A 21,365-nucleotide genomic window follows, 5' to 3' on the forward strand; every position below is an offset into this window, starting at 1 on the left:
ACTCAGTTTTCCAAACGTTGTTTATTTTCTCTTAGATGCTTTACTTAGTTAACAAAACACATTGTTATCTCCCATAACCACTGCCATCAGCCATGCTCAGTGGAAAGGCCCCTTCCCTCCCTCAGCGAAATTCTTGTAGAGCTTAGACATTGCCCTCAGCTCAGCCTGCTTCACCGCCTCCAGCAAAGCTCCCTCCTGCCAGGCTCCCTTGAGGTGTGGGAGTGGGGAGCGGTCTGCTTGGAGCACCTGCTTTCCTCCCTCCCTCTGCTGGGTCTCCGCTCCTCAGCTTGAGGGGAAGGGGAGGAGGATGTGGAAGAATGAGCTGGAAGGAGCTGGACAAGAGGCCTCCCTTGTCCAGTGCTTGAGGCGGACCGTGCTGTGTCTATCATCTGAGGGCATTATGCAAATGCTGACTGTCTCCAGGGGAAGACAAACTTCCTCAGAAGCCTGCTTCAGGGCTTCCCCACTGCCCTTTCCCTGGGACGTGGCAGACCTGTCTCTCTCAGCCTCTTGCCACCCCAACCCAGCACCAGCCTCCAGGAGTTCGCTCATTCCTACATGCCTGTCTCAGTGAGCACCTGAGCGACTATTGGACCCGAGGAACCTCCATTTTGGCTACAATGAAGGGGAGGCCTATAGGCTGTTCTACTGTGGGCGACCCCTCTCTTCACCATGCCAGCTCTCATAGGTTCTTATCCTCCTGCCCAACAGGCATGCTGCATATGCAGACACCCAAGCAGAGAACGACATGCCAGTCATCCCTTCTTCCAATCATTACCTCAGCAAACATTTATTAGTAACCAACGGTGAGGCTGGCACAACTCAAGGCGCTGGGAATATAGCAAAGACACAAACCCTACCCTCATGGAACCTACACATAAGTTAATGGTATGTTCAAAGGGAAAGGGAGAAGGAATAGAATATGTAAGGCAATACAGATAAAGTGCCACTGGCAAGGGGGAGTTTCACCGACTTGTTCAGTGAAGGCCTCATCAAGAAGGTGACATTTGAGCAAAGACTTGAAGAAGGTGAGGAAATAGTCCCTGCGGATATCTTGGAGAAGAATGTGCCAAGCAGGGGAGCTGGCCCTGAGGCAGGACCCTGTGCAGGATGTTTGAAGAATGAGGAGGCCAGAGTGGCTGGAGCGACTGAACACGGGAAGCAGTAGGAGACGAGGTTGGAGAGGTGAGAGGGTGGACAAAGTGATAAAGGGCCTGATAGGCTGCCATAAAGTCTCTGGATTCACTGAGAAGACACGGGAGGGACCTGGGCAGAAGAGTAACATGATATGACTTTAACAGGATCCCTCTAGCTGCTCCGTGAACACCAGTCTGTATGGGAGCGAGGGCAGGAGCAAGGAGGCAGTTAGAAGGCTCCTTCAGTGACCCGGGATGATGGTGGCTCGCACCAGCACAGTAGCAACGTGGATGGTGAGAAATGGTCCTGTTCTGTATATATTTTGAAGTAGAACCAACAGAATTTCCTTGCCTATTTAATGAGAAGTGTGAGTGAGAGAAGTCAACAGGAAAGATGGGATTGCCATTAACCGAGATGAGAAGAGGGGTATATTTGTTGGCAGGGAGGGAGATCAGGTTATGATGCGGTCAGTCTGAGATGTCTGTTAGTCGTTCAAGTGAAGCTATCAGGGAGGAGGTAGACATGTGTGCATGAACTTCAGGGGAGAAGTCCAGGCTGAACACATAAACTGAAGGGCCATCAACATATACATGACAGTAAAAGCCATCAGGCATGAAACAGAATAGGGAGCCCAGACATAGGCCCACACAAATATAGTGAACTGATCTTTAAAAAAAAAAAAAAGTCAACAAAATGGAAAAAGGATAGTCTTTTTAACAAACGGTACTGGAACAACTGGATGTCCATATGCAAAAAAAGAACAGACACAGACATCCTTACACCTTTACAAAAATCAACTCAAAATGGTCCACAGACCAAAATATAAAATGCAAAACCATAAAAGATTTTCTAGGAGAAAATATGTGACCTTGGGCTCAGTGATGAGTTTTTAGATGCAATACCAAGGGCACGATCTATGAAAGAAAAATTGATACGCTGGACTTTATTAAAATAAAGCTGTGAGATTAGATAAGACCACAAGGGAGGAAGTGCAGAGAAAGAAGAGGTCCAAGAACAGGTTCGGGAGACTTTCCAGGTGTTTTCAGTACCATTGTTTATGGCCCAGAAATTGCTATTTTACTGTCAGATCTTTTTCTCTTCTCTTTCCTGTTGTTTCTGAAGTTTACAATTGCCAGGCTGCCAGCTCTGGACAACAAACATGCTTTTTGTGGCTATTTGCACTTATTCCAAGGTAAACCAAGACCATAAGAGGCCAGGCCCCTGCCAGCAGTGACTGCAGCTTTCCTGTCTTCTATTCTGTCCCCACTCCTGGCTTTCTGGCCCTGGACAGAAGCAGAAAGAAAAGCCGTGTAGCAAGCATCCACATTTGTCACTACAAAACCCTCTCCCTCTCTAGGGAGTCATTTTCCCCTTCCCAGCCCTAATTCCTTGCCCTTTTAAACCAGAGCTATTATTACTTCTAATTTGCATTGACTGCTCCCTTAGCAACCATCCCACATTGAATGGGATATCAACTTGCTTCTAATACTGCTATATTTACCAAAATCTTAGCTGTACCAGAGTACAACTTCAAATGTGATCAACAGAAATGTAAACAGTTGTCACCGCATCCACATACATGAATATCCTCCTTTACACAACAGCTGCGTGACAGCCAAGCTGACTAGAAGGCCCATTTTAGATGAATCCTGCTTTTCTCTTGCCATCAATACAACGCAACCTCATAACTTCATTTACCATTGAAACATTTTTGGACCCAAAACAGTGCTACTGCTCGTAAGATTTAAAACTATACATCATATTTGAATAAGGGAGATAATTTTATAATACTTTTACACATGTATTCTGACTCTGTCTTTTTCAGAAAAGATTTAAACAGTGGTGTGCTGGTAAACAAGCTCTTTGGAAGGAAAAAAAAAAAACCTATTTTGCAGTGTCTGCCTATATCCACGGTGTAAGCACTCCCACTGTGCCTGATCTCAAGCTATCAACTGTTTAACAGGAGACTCACAAAATTCCTGCCTATTTAATAAGCACAGTTTCTAGCACACCACTGGAAGGTACCCTGAAAGGATACATAAAATGCATCAAGGTAACCAACAAAAACTAGGTGAGAAGGAAGGAATGAAACAAGGATAGAGGTATAAATGGCACCAGGAGTTCGTAAATATAAAAATGCATACTATAAAGCCCTACGTGCATTTCGATGTCGACATTTGGCTTTAAGAAACTTCCAACACTCAGAGGAGACACTTTCCTGGTTCACGGTGTCCTTAAGATAAAAATAAGTCTCATGCTGAGAAGTGCCAGTTTCCTGTTCCTCAAGTAGGTCACATTTCTCCTGAGGGTGCCCATAAAGCAAAGACTATGTCACACAGTGAATGTCCTCATCAACAACAGGGTGATGGCCTGACCTTGAGTCTACAAGTAGGTAAAAGCAATTCTCCAGGATGCTGGGCCCAATCTGTTTAATCCCTGGCAGGTGGAGGTGTGGATGAATCTGAGTAATCATCCACAGGCTTTTGCCAAAGACCAAGCTGTGGTGAGTTTGAAATTGCTCTCCCAGGCAGATCTCCCCACTTGAGGGTCTTTCTAGAAATCCCAGTGTTTACAACATTCATATGATGGGGCTTCTGCCTCTGATCAACAGGCTAGGCCTCAGGAGCCAGAGCTTGGATCTATGGCCAGTTCGTATGCCAGCCAGATCAATCCAGAGCCTTGTATTAATCAATCCAGAGCCCTTGGACCCTTGTGATTTGAATGGCTGACCACTCTCTTTGAGGGCAAGGCCATAATTGGTCTGGGTCCCCAACCCCAACCCCAACCTGCCCTTCTCGGTCCTGCCCTTGTCCTCCTTGACACCCCTACGGCTAAGCTCACATGGCGCCGGCACGCATCCTACCGACTGGCTCCATTTGGGTGGGGACTCGCATTTATTGGCATGGGCGTGCAGCAGTGTCTCTCAGGGCAAGAAACAGTCCTGGTTGCCTTGTGCCACCACCAAAAACACACGGGATTCAACAAACGGCCTTTTTTATTTCCTCATTCCTGCTTTTTTTAGGTAGAAGTGAAGACAGGTGGGGAGGTATTGAACAGTTGGCAGTAATTACCAAAATGATCACAACATCTAGAGTACACAGCACCTTTTTTTTTTTTTAAATAAAGAGAACCTTGGGCCACCTTGGCCTGGTTTTCCTCGATGAGGACAAAGCCACCAAAGTTTGTACTTCACTCCAAGACCTGGTGAGACACAGGTACCCTGGCCTCACCCAGTGGTGGGCAGGCTCTCAAGACATCTGAGTCTGGGTAGAGAAATGGCAAAGGTTGTCTCCTGGGCCATGACCCATTCTCACCCAGCCAGTATGCCCGTTCTTCCACCCGGAGTCATGAACCCAATGTCGCCTATGCTATGACATATGGCCAAGCCGCAGCTCTGCAAGGGAAATTGAAGGCCACAGTGCTCCTTCAGGAAAAGGCATTTGACAGAAGCCACTGTGCTACCTTTAATCTGGCAGGGAAAAAGATGCTCGAGCTAAGGAAACGGCTGTCTGTGTGCCTGCGTGTACAGACACATGCACTCACAGGGTTTCTTCTTTTCCATAAATTCTGATAACACTGTATTAAATTCTTACTTTAGACATAAATTATAGCCAGATACAGGAAAATATAAAAACTGGGGAAGAAAAAGTCTATTTCTAAAAAGAATTAGAATATTCCTCAGTTAACTAAGAGGAAAAAGTGTTGAGAACCATTTTTGAGCTTTCTTTGCAGAAGTGTATTGGTTCCTTCAAGGTGCAAAGCAATTAGCGGATATGTGAGCCAAGCACCAGTCTGCTCCCTGGGCACGTAGACCCTACCTCTCCTCTGATGCACTAAACTCAAATCTCAAATCAGCAGTCAATTGATTGATGGACCCAAGAAAACTGCAAACATCTGGTGGAGAGATGTTGCATATAAGGAATATAGTTGTGGGAAGCTTTCCACCTGTCCCACTCTAGAGACATTCAAGGCAAATTTTTTTCTGGAGGCCAAGAAAACAGCGAGAGTGTCTTGACAGAGCTTACAGGGCCTGTCAAGGAAACGGTCTGGCACTGTCCATCCCAAATAAATGTACACACACACAGTGTTATAGCAGCTCTCTTCGTGGTAGGTCAAAGTCCTTCCCTTGTTCTCTTTTCATTAGTCAGATGAAGTGAGAAATGAACCTTCCTTCTTCCACTCTATCCCACACCACCCTCCTGTGCAGCAACTGAGGACTTTGTCTAGGGTTGCGGCTGCAGGCAGTGCCTGACTAGTCCAGCCGAGTCAGAGCATTCCCGTTCCCCTTGCCGCAGTGCTTGGTTCAGGGATGGGCTACGGCCGAGTGTGGCCTGAAACACAGGGCTTTCATCAGAAGCAGCTGGCAGGCTCAGCCCCTGCCAAGGAAAGCAGCTCCAAGAAAAAGCAAACTAAGAGAAATAGAGCGAGAGCAGAACCTTAGTCAAACCATGCCTGGAGCCTGCGAAGCACAAAACCCAGCGAGTCTCCACTAATCTTCAAGCCTGTGCCTTAGACGGGATTGTCAATAACCTGCAACCAAAAACATCCTAGCTAAAATGCCACGCCTCCGGAATTATTAAACAATCAATAGGATGGAAACTGCCAATATCTTCTAGAACAGGCTTTAGAAGTCCTGGCTTTAAAGCTGTTTTACTCAGGAAAACAGAACACCAGCAGAGACTTATATTTTCATGTAGGCAATGACACTTCTAATAATTCATGTATCATTTTCTATTCACACACTGCTTTTAAAAGGATTTGAGTCCTCTTACAATAAAAAAATACCTATGTATTAGGACAATTAAAATAAGAATTAAATATCCAGGGGAAGAGATAAATATATCAGAAAACAAAAAGTATAATCGTTATACTGGAACATACAATTTAGCTCAGAGAATCCTGGCAGCCAAGGTTAAAACACACACACACACACACACACACACACACACACGCACGCATACACACACACAAGCAGAGTAGCCTATTTTAACACAGTTCTTATTATCTGAAAAAGAAAAACACCATTGTTTACAAGGAGATATACTTTTTCTAGTAATAAGTAGGCTCTGGAATGGTTGTAGTCAATTTGGAAAGTTTAGGTCCCTGAATGCTGACATTAGCTGAACCACTTCAGCTTATCTATATTTAGAGGGTCAACAAAAGTGTCAACATTAATCTAAGTACTAGCACTATCAGAATGTTACCAGATTCTGGCAGAGAAACATTTACATCAGCACTTGCAAGAAAGTGGGTGGCAGTGAATTTTTGAAGAAAGTACAATATGACACCAACCCCATGGGGCTGCAGTCAGCAGCAGCAGGTGGGCACATGGAGAGCTTGAACTCTGCAGCCCCTCTGTAGCCCCTCTGCACCCCGAGGACGGGGCAGGAAGGTGGAGGAACTGAGGGATGGAAAAGGAGAAGGGAGACCTCAGGAAAGCAGCTAAGCTGCAAGACGCAGAAGAATGCAGCAGGAGAGAGAAGGTGTGCTTCATCAGTGTGTGCTGACCCAGGCCAGGATCTCATGGCTGACCAGCAATGGATCCAGGGGTCTGCAAAGCCCACTGCTCACCTCTGGTGACCATGCCCATCCCATCCACTCCCTCTAATTATAGCCTCAGCTCAGGGGACAGTTCCATGTGAGTTGTGACAGCCCCTTCAGCTTGTACTACACCATTCTGCATTCTCACACTATCCCACTTTACCTGTAGTCCATTAGCATAAGATGGTGAAGAGCTCCAACAGGCAACTGAAGCTAGTGGAGAAATGCTCCAGGCTCTGGCCTTCTGCACACAGCTCTGAGAGGCTTGCTTCCCACAGGTCCTGACGGAATTAAGCCCTTACCCAGAAAGATAACCTCCGCTGTACTTGCTGCTTCTCCTCCCTATCTCACTCTCCCCTCTTCCGGAATCACCTCCCAAACAAATTGCCTGCAGCAAAGCCCTTGTCTCAGGCTCTGCTCAAAAGCAAATTTAACCAAGAAAAAGCATCAGCATAGGGACATCATAGATCAGAAAGCACAGCTCACCAAATTCTTAGCAGGTTCAGATTCATTATTAAATCCACTGACCACCACCCTTCACTCCCTGGAGAGAGAGGCTGCACAGGAGGAAGAAGTTTTCTGGGAAAGACGAGCTCAGTGTTCAGCCAAAGGCAAAATATTTCTGAAGGCTGATCTATCCTTTTCAAAAAAAGTCACGACAGGAATTATATTACTCCAATAGAGTTGTTGGACTAGTGTGGAGTTCTCAATAAATGCATTTCGAAGTACTCTTTTTCTTGGGAGTTGTATTCAACTGTATACAAAAGTTATATACAAGTAGTATACAAAAGGCTGATGAAATAGGTCTTTGTAGGGCTGCTTGCCAGTGTCCTCCTAAGTGGAGCACATGCCCCTGATTTGAAGCAGGAAAAAAAAAAAAATCTTTTTTTTTTTTTTTTTTTTGGCATATTCTAATGCTACAGGCATCCATTAAGAAAAAAAATAGAACTTTTAGTGCCTGGGAAGAAATATATTCTTCTCCAAACTCTCAAAGGCATCACATTTTTATGAGCTGTTTGCAAAATGTGAGAAAGATACCTTTCATGATTACATTGCGTTTATGCAACTGTATCCAATGGTCAGGACAGAACCCAGGGTTTGCCTGGGGACAGCAAATGAATCTACTGCCAGACAAGATGTGGGGACTCCCCCTGAGCAAGGAGAGTCTAAGGTTATTATTTTTTTTTCTACCCATCACTCTTATCTCATTGATTCAACTTATGGTCCAAGACATTATTCAGAAAATAAAATGTTATTAAAATTTTTCATTTCATGGGACAGCTCTCCAGCAAGGGAAAGCTAGTTTCCTTGGACACAAGAGGGCAACCTGCTTCGCCTGATGCTGTTGTTTCTGAGAGGCTCAGAAAGACAGGGATTCAGGCCAGGAACCACGAGCCCTAATGAGTAGGGACTGGCCAGTTAGTGCTGAGGTCTCTGAGCTTGGATGGAGGCCCAGTGTGCCTGGAACTCAGACCTCTAGGAGGAGGCTCTGGGTGGCTGGCGCTGGAGTCTCTCAGAAGCAGGATGAGGGTGACTTTGCAAGTGTTGGGAAAACTACAAAGATGTTCAAACAAGATTTAGCTGCCTCCGATAGAGAAACTGTCCCTGCCTAGGAGCCGAACCACTGTTGGAGCGATGTTCAGAGGAACTACAAGTGGGGGAAGGGGAGCTAGAGAGCAAGTCCTTCCTGCAGCCTCGCAGTTTCCATCTAGCGCCCCCTACTGGCAGAGCTTGAAAAGCAAATATGAGGTTTCAGCGTCGCAGCCCCAGCATCACAGAACACAGGATGGCTTTACAGCTAAGAGACAACGGCTTAGTGACCGACGCAGCACTCTACAAGACTTTCAGCCTCAGAATACTAAAGCTCTACTTTTCAAATCTTTCTTGTGCTTGCAATTCAGTGACAAAGTAAAATATCAAGGGAGCCGTGGAGAAACTGTAGTTTCGTATAATGTCACCCAAAGCACACTCAGCTCACAAGGTGGGCTTTGGATAAAAAATGAAGATGGTAAGGGACACAGCGCGTGCATATTTTAGAAACTTCAATATCAAACAGGTAGAAGGGTAAACTTAAGAACTGCATTGTGTTAAAGATGGGCAAATAATATGTAATATTATCAGATACCACTGGAAAAACAAAGGACATGGATAATGGCAGAGAAGAAGGAAGAGGTGGAGTTTTTCTAGCATTTAAGAAAGTGTTGTGTATCCTAGGAAAAGATTGCTTCTGCTTGTAACATTAATTTTGAAGAAAGCAGCCACATTAAATGGCCTGCAGGTCTGCGGCCACACAGACCTCCTGAGAGAAGGCTACCTGAAAAGCAGACCAATGCTTAGAGCTTTTCAGAGCCCACACACACCCCCTCCCAGGTGATAACGGACCACAGTACTGAGGTCACTCCGCATTCCCCCAGAACAAAACAATCCATTCAGTTAAGTCAAAAACATGTAAAGTTTTGGAAATGGTTTCTGTTCAAAGTCAAAGGACATGCAGATGTAAAGGACTGACATTTATTAACTCCGAAATCTTGCATTTAAAGACCTTGGATAGTTGAGATATTATTGACATTCTAGAAAAGAAAATCAGCAAGGCCCAGGAAGATGGCTTCCGTGAGAAGATCTGCTTTCACAGCTAAGGCCTGAGAGGGCGAGGACTTTTTGAAAACCTCAGGATGGAAGTCACGGCCCCTCCATGAAGAGAATGACCCTCCCTCCACTTCCCTGGCCTCCTTTCCCTGCCTCATGCTGCCTCCCCGCAGTTACACAAGGGCTTCGGGGCCTCTGGCATGGGTACCAAGCAAGGTCTTCTCCTATCAAATGATGATAAAGAGGACATTTAGGTTTAGGATAGGAAACAAATATACAAGAATGTCCTAGGGTAAATGCATTATGCACCTTCTACAAAGCCCCCACAGCTCTAGATGGCTATGATTATAATTCTGAACTCTGTTGTTTATTTTTTGTCGCCTTAAGCTTTGGCCACTTGCTTCTGTACAGGGTGGATGTTTTTCAAGTTCAAAGTGAAATACTATGCCTTTTATCTTTCTTATAAGGTTTTTCTAATCTTCACCTGGCATTCATGTGCTTCTGGCAACAGAGGTTTCTATCCATTGTGACTCAACCCAACTAAGTAAATTTCAATGCTTTGTGGGCGCTGTAATTAGCTTTGGGGGGAAAAAAAGTAATTATAATGTGGTAATAGTCTTTCAAGAAGTCAGATACCTCTAGAACATCTCTCCTCCGCCTCCACCCTTACAGACAAAGAACCAAGGAACTCAGAGGTCTCGGGTGATTGATGAAGTCCCCCAAATTGTATGCAAGTCTTTTCTGCACATAAAGGGTGCTTTTGTGAGAGAAGTCAACAACTTTGGAGAGATTCTCAGAGAATTTCTTGATCCTCAAAAGGTTGCAAATTCTGAACCTATTTAAAATCTGTTGCATAAATAAGTGGAAGAAAATTAATAAATGTATAAATGTTATTCTGTCTGGCATTTGTTATCCACTCAATTTCTTTTTCCCACTCCATTCACCTTGTACTTCTACCCACCCCAACCCCACATGCTTAGCCCCTTTAATCTTTAATAGCCGGTCCTGATTTTTTTGAACTGTCTGGGTTTCGGCCAGTTCCTTTTGAACCACACATAGGTCAATGGTTGGTCTGCAGACCCCACATTCCCTGGGAGGAATATTCTGGGGAATCATTATCTTCAACTAATATAATCCCCTTGCCCTTATATGAAAAGGCCCCTCTAGCTATGGGCGGGACAGAGTTCTCAGATAAGGACAGCCTGAGAGAGAGGGAACAGCCGAGAGAGGCTTTAGGGAAAGTGGTTAGAAAAAAGTAGAGGGAAAAAGGCTCTGGCATGCTGTGAACCTCTCCTCCATACCTAGGCTGGGCTTCCTGACAGCAGCCCCCACCCAAAGGCCAGCTCTAATGCCTGACATTTATACACAGACACACACACCCCACCAGCACCACCATCCCCACCTTCACCCACCACCTTCTGAGGCCTGCCAGCTCTTGTAGACACTTTTATTCATTCTAATGTAGGGAGGAGGCAAAAGCACTAAAATGTTAAATCAAGCTATATTCGGAGACTGCAATATGCTCATCAGCCCTACAGCCAGACCACAGGAAACCTGCAGAACAAAGGAAGATTTCTGCTGGATTGCTAACAACTCATTTTCCCTTATAGTGAAGGGAAAACAGGAAAACAGTCTTTAAGTGATGCCCTACACAAATAAAATCATTCATTCCCTATGGCTAAAACCATGGGGGAACCTATGGATCAAAGTCTGGGAATTGCAAGCAGGCCTTTCAAGCTACATATTCTTACCTTTTCACACTGCATACTCTTATCCTTCCTCACTGTATGTCCATATCATCAAAGGAAAATGGGTAAACAAAGTCTTTAAACCATAATTCACAGAAACTAAAGAATGATAGACTGAATTCCCCAAACACTTGGGGTCCCTCTCAGTGTCTTTCTCTCAGTACCTCTCAGTGCCTTTCCTCTCTCTCTCTCTCACTGTCCTCATCTCTCTATTGTCTCTGTCCCTCTGAGTCTCTCTCAGGCGCGCTCGCACGCTCGCTCTCTCTCTCTCTCTCTCTCTCTGTCTGAGAGGAGACCACCTTTTGTCTATGGGGCATTACCCCATCTCTAATGAAGTTTCCTTTTGACTCAAACTTTGGCATGCAGTTGAATTCTTTCTTGCTTCCAGCAAAGAACCCTTTTCTCTCTTGGAGATGGGCTTGAGTCCCTGTACCACCTACCCCTTAGGGAATTTGCCCTGTCCTGCATCATTTCAACCAGCCAACACTCTGGAGGCCCATCTATACTAGGCATCGGGGATCAAAGTTTAGTAAGCTTAGAGTCTGAAAAGAAGGCAAGACAGACACAGATGGAAGTTGTGGCACAACCCTGCAAGTACTATCACCAGAGCAGGACCAGGGGCCCAGCGATGCACAGCTCAAGGGGGCACAATCATGGGCATTTGTGGGAAACTCACTCCTCCCCCAACTGTCCATTCACTATGTGAACATGGCCCCTGGAGTTATGCCACCCAAAGGGCCTGGACATGACCCAGGAATACACAGATGGGTAGAGGAGGTGCTCGTGGTGGGCATCACCATCCTATTGTGATGAAGGCAACTGCCTAGAGGTTGGGACCCTACGTCCTCTCCATTACAAACCTGGTGGCTGCACTGCCTGCTTTGTTGGCTGTGTCCTAATCTAGCCCTTTAAAAGCCACCACATTTAACCCCATTAGACACATGGGCAAAGGGTATGAACAACAAACTTATGTGCCTGTAAAGAGATACCCAGTGCCACTAGTTGTAAAAGCAGCACAAATAAAAACCATACCAAATGGATGGGTGAATGTTTTAAAGACTGTTAACATCCAGCACTGATGAGGATATCGGGAAATGTCCTTCCCATATATTGCTGGTGAGGGTATAAATTTTTATCATCTTTTGAAAAATACTCTGGCAATATCCAATCAAATTAGAAATATACATCATCTTAGACCTATGAGTCTGTTTGGGGAATTTCTCCTTTATGAATTAAAGAATCAGCCTTATGTATAATGGAAAAGGAAAATATAACTGGAAATATCCTAAATATCCACAATAGAGGAATGGCTGATGAAATTATATCTGTGTCAAAGAATATTACACAGCCATGAAAAAGAGTAAGTATTCATATTTGCCTAGGTGTATACCAGTGGTGTATTGTTTAGAGGGAAGTGATAAAAGAAAATTTTGAAGAAATATATGTAGAAAAATCTATCTTGAATAAAAATATGAGGAAAAAACCCATATACATTTCCATACATGCATGCACACACATGCACAGGTACATACACATACACACACACACACACACACACACACACACACTTGAGCAGAGTGAAAGATGCAGGTTACAGATCATACTATTCAGATTGGTTACCTCAAAAGGTACAGTTAAAGACAGAAAATTATTGAGTTTTCCTTAATACATCTCTGCTTTGTAACACTTGCTACAATGGGCATAATTTTTTCAGTAATTGAAAAAATTCTAGTCAAGAGAATAAGAAAACAAGACACAGACTGGAAGTTGTAGGTCTGTTAAAGAGAACTCTTAAAACACAACAATAAGAAAACAAACAACCTAATTAAAAAATAAGCAAAAGAAGATAGAGAGATGGCATATAGGCATATGAAAAAATGCCCAACATTATATTCATTAGGGAATTTCAAGCTGAAACAATAAGATACTACTACAAATTATTAGAATGGCCAAAATCCAAAACACGGACAACACCAAATGTTGGCAAGGACATGTAGAAATGGGAACTCTCACCTATTGTTGGCAGGAGTACAAAATGGAACAATCACTTTGGAAGACAGTTTGGCAGTTTCTTACAACTAAACATATACTTACCATATGATTCAGCAATAACACTCCTTGGTATTTACTCAAATGAATTGAAAGCTATGTCCATGCAAAAACTTGCACATGGATGTTTCTAGCTGCTTTATTCATAATTACTAAAATTTGGAAGCGACTAAGATATCCTTCGGCAGGTAAATGAATAAACTGTGGTATATCCAGGTAATGAAATATTATTCAGCACTAAAGAGAAATGAGCTATCAAGACACGAAAAGATATGGAAGAAATTTAAATGTACATCACTAAGTGAAAGAAGCCAATCTGAAAAGGCTGTATACTGTAGGAATCCACTGTATGGCATTTGAGAAAAGGCAAAGCTACGAAGACAGTAAAAAGATAAGTAGTTACCAAGGGTTGGGCAGTGGGAAGAATGAATAGATGGAGCACAGAGAATTTTCAGGGCAGTGACACTATTCTGCATGCTACGATAATGGTAGCAACCTATCATTACACATTCGTCAAAACCCATAGAGTGAACCCAACGTGAACTATAGACTTTGGGTAGTTATGACGTGTTAACATAGGTTCATTGATTTTAACAAATATCTCACTCCGGTGAGGGATGTTGACAGTGGGGGAGGCTGTTTGTGGGGCAGGGGTGTTCCATGGTAAATTTCTGCATTTTGCTCGGTTTTGCTGTGACTTTAAAAATTGCTCTAAAAAGAAAGTCTACTTCAAAAGTTTTAGTAATTCTGAAAAATTCTAGTAGAGTTTTTAGCTTTAGATATAGCCTATTTGAAAATGACTGTCATGTGGGATTAGTTACTCATGGGCCTGCCATCCAGGGGGATGCTATGGAGCAGTCGATAAGAATGAAATGGAGCTCTGTACGCTGCAGTGGAGACACATTCCAGGCCTAGAGATATAATATTTTTAAAAGGGGGAAAAAAGATGTATAACAATATATACGGTGTGACACCGTTTGTGTTAAAATAGAAACAAACCAGGCATGTGTACAGAAAACTGCGGGAAAGAGGGTGTGAGACTTGGCGGTGGTTGCCTACCTCTCCAGGATGGGAGGGAAGTCTCACATTCTGCTGTCCCCTCTGAACTTTATGACAATAGATTAGCTTATAAATAAGTAAAAACTAATTGTTTTAGGAGAGGCCTTTTTTTCCCTTGCCTCATATCAGCAGACTGCACTGAGATGTGACTGCATGCTCTGACCAGTGGTTATAAAGCCTGCTTTAGCCTCAGGCTCACAAAATCGATCATCAGTTTCTACTTGTGGTACCACCTGACTCTTAGGTATTATAAAAAGAAACGTCATAACCAAGTAAGGATGCATGCAACCTAAAGAATTATTGTGATACCTACATTTATACAATGCTTTATAGTCTAGAAAGGCAAAAAGTCCTTTGTGAAAAATTTGTCTTTATGGAAGTAATACATAATGCAAGCAGTACTCTTAAAGGCACATCATAAACAGAATGGCAAACCGGTCCTCACTATAAACACCTATAAAAAATACCAAATAAATGCATCAACAACCTATAACACCTCTGCCCATGACTATTAAATAAGCAATTATGACAGAATCCACTTTATAAAAATTTTAAAACTCTTTTCACATAGAAGATTACATATTCCTTTGGTTAAGGTACAGCCTAGGACAAATTAAAAGTATACCTTCAAAAGCACTCAGATGTCACTGATTTTTCTCCCAAGCTGCCTTTGTCCCAGGGGAGCAGTCTAAGTCCCACCCAAAATGCATTGGGGGATCATATGACTCAGAATGTAGAGGAATGCCTCAGGCTCCTAACCTCCCCAGTCACCCCAGACAGAGCGAAACCGGGTATACACAACATGGGGAGGATTTGGGTTACCCTTGATATATACTAGGATGATGTTCCTCTTAACTCATGATTTTGAAAATTTTTGTAGTATTTTAAAGGAAGCTTTTAAATGTAGTAACGTTGCTGAAAATAAACTTTTCAGTGGGAAAGAATTCTCATGTTATGATAGACATCTATGGGAGAGTGTCACTTGATAGACAGCTAATATAAGTTAAAATAAAGCAGTAACAGCCACGGCTACCATTTGTTGAGCATACACTAGTGTTTACAAGCACTCTCTTTAATCTTCACAATAACCCTATGAAGTGGGTACCATTAGCCCCATTTTACAGATGAGAAAACCAAGGCAAAGAGAGAAAGCCTGCTCAAGGTCACACAGACAGGAAGGGGTATAGTCTGGACTTGCTTGATCCAGTTCTTCAAGCACTCAAGGGCCATGTCCCTCTCCAAACAGGGCTGACTGGATAAGGGATGTGGGATAAGAGGTGCATAGCCAATTCAGAGCACAGCAATGACCTTGCAGAGTGGCCTGCCTGGACAATGAATGAATTCAATCTAACTTCCTCTCTGAGAATAGGAGCTAGGTGACCTGACAACATTGGGGAGCTATGATTTCACAATATGCTCGAGAGGGGTCCATAGGCAGCCTGAGGTCATGCAGGCACTGAAGCTTCAGAGCAGAGGAAGAAGAGCCAAGGCTGAACATGGGAGCCCTGTGGGTGGCCCACTCCCATTAATGCCAAAGCATAAGAGTAATGATCCCATAGAACCTTATTCCTGAGGTCCTAGAGATGTCTTTCCTGTACCAAGCTGCCATCAGGTAACTGGTGGCTAAGGAATAACCTCCCTTCCCCATCTGGAATAGCCATCCCCTTCCTCTGTGGGCTTTTACCATGTCTAGTGCAGTCAAGGGCCCAACTAATGGACCTCACTTGTTGGTCATCCTAGCATTTGGAGGCAGGTGGCCAATTGATTGTTTCAGCACAATTCAGCAATGATTTATTATTTTTGACAATTCTGTAAGTTGGCAGGGCTTTGTAGGCTAGTTCTTTTGGTTCATCCAATATGGCTTCATGCACATGAATGACACCTCAGTTGGGGCAGCTGGAATAGCTGGGGACTAGTAAGGCCTCTCTTCACATGTTTAGTCATTATTTAGTAGTCTAATTGAAGCCTCTTTACATGGCAGCTGGATCTCCAAAGTGTGAAAACAGAGGCAACAAGGCTTAGGAAGGCCTTCCAACACATTCTATTGGTCAAGGCAAGTCACAGGGCCAATCCCACTCAAAGAGAAAAGAAATAGAATCTAGTCCTTGATGGGAAAAACGATTAGCATACAAGAATCTTTGGCAGCCATCTTTGTGGACAATCCACAGTAAAATTTAAGTGGCAGTTGTTACATCTTACTCAGCTACCAGGTGACCTTCTGCCCTTCTCCCTTTCGTCCTTGTTCCTGCCTAGATTGTGGGTATGATGACTGAAACGTTAGCAGTCATTTTGCAACCATGAGGCAGCATGGAAGATGGAAGCTATGCACTGAGAATTGCAGAAAGAAAGAGGGAAATTAGGTTCCTGGTGAGATAGAGGAGCTGCTACACCAGCCAAGGACTGCTGACTTCCAAACGTTAGGACATTAAAAAAACATAGACCTCCATCTTACTTAAGCAACGTTATTTGTCCCCCCCCCCCCAGTGGCCACAGGCTTAGACATGTACAACCGACAGAAGGAATCACACAGCCTATAAAGTGACATTTCCTGTTTTTAAAGAATATAAATCATAGCACATGTTCTGATTAATCACTTTAGAGCCATAAGAAATATACTAATGCAAGAGTAAACATAAAGGTTTAGTGACAAGTACTTTGACTCTAAGATGCTGGGAGTTGGTCCCTGGGTGAGGGCTTATGAGAAAGTGTTAAGAGGCTACTTAATACTTCCATGTAAACACTGCCTGAGAAAAATACTTTTTTCGGCCAAAACTAAGCTTAAATACCTGTTTTGAACTTTGCACCATTTAGGAAGAAATGGCATGTGCAATGCAAATGGTGTCACCAAATCCTTCCCCCCACCTCCACCCCAGTTTCTCATTTCTCATTTAGTCAACAATCCCTCTCCAATAATTAAGGCTTTATTGTCATGTCTGATTCATGGAAATATAGCCTGCCTTTTCCTCCCTTTTCCGAATTTTTAAAAACACCAATAGGCAAGTTATAAAATATAAGAATAGGATTTTTACAGGTGTGCATAGGAGAACTCTAATACTAGTTAGTAAGTAGAAAAGTGGGAATGATAGTCAGATATTGTCCGCTTGACTGGGGCCCACATGTGAGTCTGAAATGACAAACTGCCCCTCACCCATAAGGTACAAGTACAGGGAAAATGGCAGCATCAGAGCATAAAATATATTTCTTTAAAAAAGTAATCACACTTAGCTATGTCATTATTTCGCTCATTTTTGTGCATGGTTTGGCAAATATTTTGACTTGTGCATGTATTTCAAATTATCGAAGTATTTTAAATTCCTGTCTATTTTAAACTACTAGTTAGCTATCTGAAACAAATGGACACATTCTTGAAATATATCTAAATTAGAATACTACTGCTGCTACATACATTGAAACTTAAGAGTAATATGTAATTTGTTGTGCTGTTTGCAACACTTTAATTTTAAAGTCTATTTACATTAATGCCTTTTCTAGAGAATCCTCTTTGAATATTCATCAGCATATAGAAAAAACTTGGCTCCTTACAACTTACCTCCTAATCCAATTAAATGTTTATATCTTACTTGAACATTTGTCTAAAGAAAACTTGTTGCTTACACGTTGCATACGTTTCTATTTCTATCATGATAACCTTGAAATTCCAGAGATAACCAATGGATTCTTAACCAATGACCTCTGATTCCAGTGACCTGTTCACGGTCAAGCCTGGACAGACGTCAACCCGGACAGCGCTCTGACACTAACGTGCGCACCCCACCCAGCTGTGGGATCCACCGGGTCCACATGGTTTCTTTATTTGAATTCTCATACCTTTACTTATCTTTCTGTTCTTTGCTTTCAGTTTCCAATATCTCTTACTGCTTCAGCATCCACTGACTGTCGATCTTAAAACCCCCTTAAAGTGGTAGCTGTTTCTTCCCATCTGCTGCTCATCATTTACCCACGCAGTTACTCAAAACCCCAGGCTCTATCACTGGTTACAAAATAAACGGTTCAGCTAAGGGAATGATTAATGCCTAGCAGCAATAAAATAACCACTCCCCCGTCCCTCCCACACACATCATCTCATTAGCATGATTTATTTTTAAGTCTATTACCATGAACACATTTGGTAGGAGAAGGTCCTTTCACACGTCCTGACCCCAGCCCTGGAAGACGATTGTGTCCAGGCCCTTATACTAAATCACCAGCTGCCTTCGCTCTCCTCTTCAACCCATTCTGTCCACTGACTGCTCGAGTCCCGTGACCCAACTCTGACGCGAGAGTCGATGGGCTCACCTGGTTCTTTTGCGGACCGGTACGCGGGCTCACCTGGTCACTCGCAGACTCAGTCGTATGATCACCTGGATCACGCTGGGACTCGGGCACGGGCTCACCTGGTCACCGCGGAGCCGCACCTGGGTTTCCCCCTCCTGCCTGCGCCTCTGAGGCCGCTCTGAAGAGGCTCTGCGCTGCTGCAGCCTTCATGCCCGGGCTGAGTGGTCAGCGGGGAGTTCTAGCTAAGTTATTCTGTGGGCCTCGAAAGGGACAGCTGCTTGGAATAGGTATACTCTATTTCGCAGGGTCTTTGCATTCTGAGTGACCCCTCTAGACCAGTTCCCTCGCTGCACTGACGGAGACCTCCCCGGCGCTCTTCCTTTTTCTCCCTTTGATTAGGGAATCCGCTGCGAGGAGCGGGGGACCCATCGGAAACAGAAAATTACTTTTCCCCCTGCTGGTGATTGTACGGAACTGCATGTAGTGGAACAAAACTGTAAGGTTTCCTTCCTAGCAGTTAATGTTGGCGTTTTTCCCATTCCCCTCAACCCCCCGTCGAAAGTTTTGAAAACTTTCCTTTTTATTCATTTTCCTTTTAAAAATGCCATGTTAACAGAAGGCAACTCATAGTTAGCCTCCAGATTAATGAGAATGAGAATAATTAAGACATACGCCATTTTTCCATTTTTTCTCCCTCCAGAATTTATTTAAAAACTTACAAACATGAAAGTAGGCAGAAGAGTATAATGAGATTCTAGCTTTTGGTAATGGTGGACTAAACTTCTTGCAAATAACAATTATAATATCTGAGCAAAACATTTAAAAAAGTTATTTGAAAGCCTTGGAGACTGACTAAAAGAAGGCAGAAACTGGAGAAGAGACCACCCTTGGAAGATAAATAGAAATTGTTGAGATTTGTGAGTGTGTGGCCTTTCACCCAAGGGTAACTTCAATCCAGGAGCAACTCTAACTGCAGAGAGCCACAATCTGAGTGGCCTGATGAGGAGAGTGAACGGAGTTTGGGGCTATTAGAATTGAAGTGTTGTGGGGCGAAGGGGGGGGTGCGAGGGGCAGTAATCCAGAGAGAAATACATGGAGAGGAAGAAACCCCAAGTGTGTGTAACATTACTTTCTACTGGCATCATAACACATTACCACAAGCTAACAGCTTAAAATAACATAGATTAATTATCTTTCAGTTCTAGAGATCAGAAGTCCTGTACAGGTCTCTCTGGACGAAAGTCAATGTGTTGACAGACTGTTCCTTTCTAAAAGCTGTGGAGAAACCATTTGCTGCTCATTCAGGTCAACAGAATTCAGTTCCTGTAGTGGTAGGACTAAGTTTCTTGTCTTCTTGGTGGCTGTCAGCTAAGGGTTATTCCCAGCTCCTACAGGCCACTGTTGCACTACATGACTTGAGGCTTCCTTCCTCCATCTTCAAAGCCAGCAACTTTGGGTGGAGTCCCTTTCATGTTTCAAATCTGTCCTTCTTCTTCTGTCTCATCTCTAACCTAGCCCAAAAAGGTTCTCTGATTTTAAGGAATCATGTGATTAGACTGGGCCCACCCAGATTCTCCAGAATAATACCCCCATTTTAAGGTCAGTAAACTTAATCACATCTGCAAAATTCCTATTGCTATGTAAAGTAACACATTCACAGGTTCCAGGGATTAGGATGTGGACATTTTCAGGGGCCATTTTGCTACCTACCAGAGTCTGCTCTCTGACTCCTCAAAGATATTACACCCTAATACTAATAACTACATTAAATCTAAATATACTAGGCATGCCAATTGAATGACAGAAATTGTCAGACTGGATTCAAAACAAAACAAAACAAAAACAAGACCCAACTGCATGCTATATTTAAAAAAAAAAAGACTTTAACTACAAAGAAAACAATAGGTTGAAAGTAACAGGACAGAAAGAATTACACCATGCAAAGTGAAAGAATAAGAAATCTGACGTGGCCAACAAACATATGAAAAGATGCTCACCATCACTAATCATAAGGCAAATGCAAATCAAAACCACAGTGAGATACCATTTCACATCCATTAAGATGGACACTATTAAACATACAAGAACACAATATAAAGTGTTGATTAGGATATGGATAAATTGGAATGCTTGTGCACTATTGGTGGGACCGTAAAATGGTGCAGCCACTATGGAAAATGATATGGAAGTGCCTCAAAAAAATTAAAAATAGAATTACCATATGATCCAGCAATCCCACTTCTGAGTATTTATCCAAAAGAATTCAAAGCAGAATCTCCAAGAGATATCTGCATACCCATGTCTACTGCAGCATTAATCAAAGTAGCCAAGATACAAAAGGAACCCAAATATGCATTGACAGATGAATGGATTAAGAAAATCTGGTACATACATACAATGTAATATTATTTAAAAAGAAGAATATCCTATAACATACTAAAACACAGATAAACCTGAAGGACGTTATGTTAAGTGAAATAAGCCAGTCACAAAATGATAAATACTATATGACTTCACTCACATACATATCTAAAGTAGTCCAGCTCACAGAAACAGAAAGTAGAAAGGTAGTTTCCATGGACTGGGGAGAGTGCGGAGGGAAAATGAGTGTTTAATGGATGTTGTGTTTCAATTTTACAAGATGAAACAGTTCTAAAGATCTGTAGCATAACAATGTAAGTACACTTAACACTACTCAACCGTACATTTAAAAATGGTTAAGATAGTAAATGAAATGTTATATGTTTTTTTACCACAAAAAAAAATCTGAAGGGGCTATATTAATATTTGACAAAACAGACTTTGAGACAAAATAGAAATAAAGAGGAAATTTTCATAATGATTAAAAGGGTCAATACATCAGGAAAACATAACAATTATGTCTTTATGTACCTACTATCAAAGCTTCAAAATACCTTAAGAAAAACTAACAGAACTAGGGGGAGAAATAAGCAAATCCACAAACACACC

At 42.9% G+C, this 21,365-nt stretch overlaps 1 protein-coding gene across 1 annotated transcript in view; it reads right to left on the reverse strand.

The window, feature by feature from the left end:
• The window catches only part of LOC107501298, a 104,344-nt gene extending 85,378 nt beyond the window's left edge, over window positions 1-18,966 (reverse strand). The window contains exon 1 of the mRNA XM_016127305.2: window positions 18,417-18,966. The gene's annotated coding sequence lies outside the window, so the exon portion shown is untranslated. The remainder of the gene's footprint in view (window positions 1-18,416) is intronic.
• Window positions 18,967-21,365: the final 2,399 nt, after the last annotated feature.

Source organism: Rousettus aegyptiacus, unplaced genomic scaffold (assembly GCF_014176215.1).
Source record: "Rousettus aegyptiacus isolate mRouAeg1 unplaced genomic scaffold, mRouAeg1.p scaffold_m13_p_12, whole genome shotgun sequence".
Taxonomy (NCBI): domain Eukaryota; kingdom Metazoa; phylum Chordata; class Mammalia; order Chiroptera; family Pteropodidae; genus Rousettus; species Rousettus aegyptiacus.